Raw genomic sequence first — 1,377 nt, forward strand, 5'->3', positions numbered from 1 at the left:
TTTTAATTTTTATTTTTAAATTGTGATTTTGAAAAACAAAGTTATAAAGTTTGAAAAAAAATAACAATGTTTGAGAAAAATTAAGATTTTGAAATGAATTAGATTAAAAATAATAATTGAGATATTGAAAAATTGATATTATAGCCCAAGTATAATAGAAGTATAATTACGATAATAACTTATAATGATGAGATTGATCAAATTATATGATCAGGCCATCCCAAAGTTGATTTGAACGGTTAAATTTATTTGAAATGTGCTAATTAGGATAGAGAACAAAATTCAGCCTAATCTAACATGAAACGAACCAGATCCATCGAAAGAACTTTGTTAAATGGTTATGATTAGTTTGTCTAGATATAAACAAATTTTAGTAAATTACTAGGGACATCCAATAATTGAACCTCCAACCGTTTATGCATTCACACAAGTTCACTTGTACACAAAATTATGGCCCAAGAATAATGAAGTGTAATTGCAAGAATAACTTATAATGATGACTTTGATCAAATTCTATGATCATGATGACTTTGATCAAATTCTATGATCAGGACATCCTAAAGTTGATTTGATATGTCAGATGTGTTCAGAACATGCTAATTAGGATAGAGAACAAAATTCAGTCCAATTTGACGTGAAACGAATCAGATCCATCCAAAATACTCTTTAAATGGGTAAAATAAGTGTATCTAGATCTATACATATTTTGGATAATATGGTCGGTTCAGATTGAAGAGTAAATGACTTCAAATGTTTATATTAAACTACACTCAAATTTGACCGTTGGATCGTAAGATATGGCCCATCATATTGTTGATAAATCTTGGTTGTCTAATATCTTTCTTATTTGAAATTCAATCGAGACGAGTGACTAGACAAATCGAAGTTCGAATCAGATCCATCCAAAATACTCTTTAAATGGGTAAAATAAATTTGTCTAGATCTATACATATTTTGGATAATATGGTCGGTTCAGATTGAAGAGTAAATGACTTCAAATGTTTATATTAAACTACACTCAAATTTGACTGTTGGATCGAAAGATATGGCCCATCATATTGTTGATAAATCTTGGTTGCCCAATATCTTTCTCATTTGAAATCCAATTGAGACAAGTGACTAGTCAAATTGAAGTTTGAATTAAAAAAAAAAAATTTGCATTTTCAAAAAAATTGAGAAGTTTGAATAAATTTAATAAGTTTGAAAAAAAAAAATTGAGATTTTTATATAGAAATTGAGATTTTGTATTTTAAAACAAATTAAGAAGTTTGATAAAAGAAAATGAGGTTATCCCAATGAGATTTAAAAAAGATTGAGATTTTGACAAAAAATTGACATTTTGAAAAAGAAAATTGAGAAGTTTTAAAACTAAAATTG

This window comes from Magnolia sinica, chromosome 2 (assembly GCF_029962835.1).
Source record: "Magnolia sinica isolate HGM2019 chromosome 2, MsV1, whole genome shotgun sequence".
Lineage (NCBI taxonomy): Eukaryota > Viridiplantae > Streptophyta > Magnoliopsida > Magnoliales > Magnoliaceae > Magnolia > Magnolia sinica.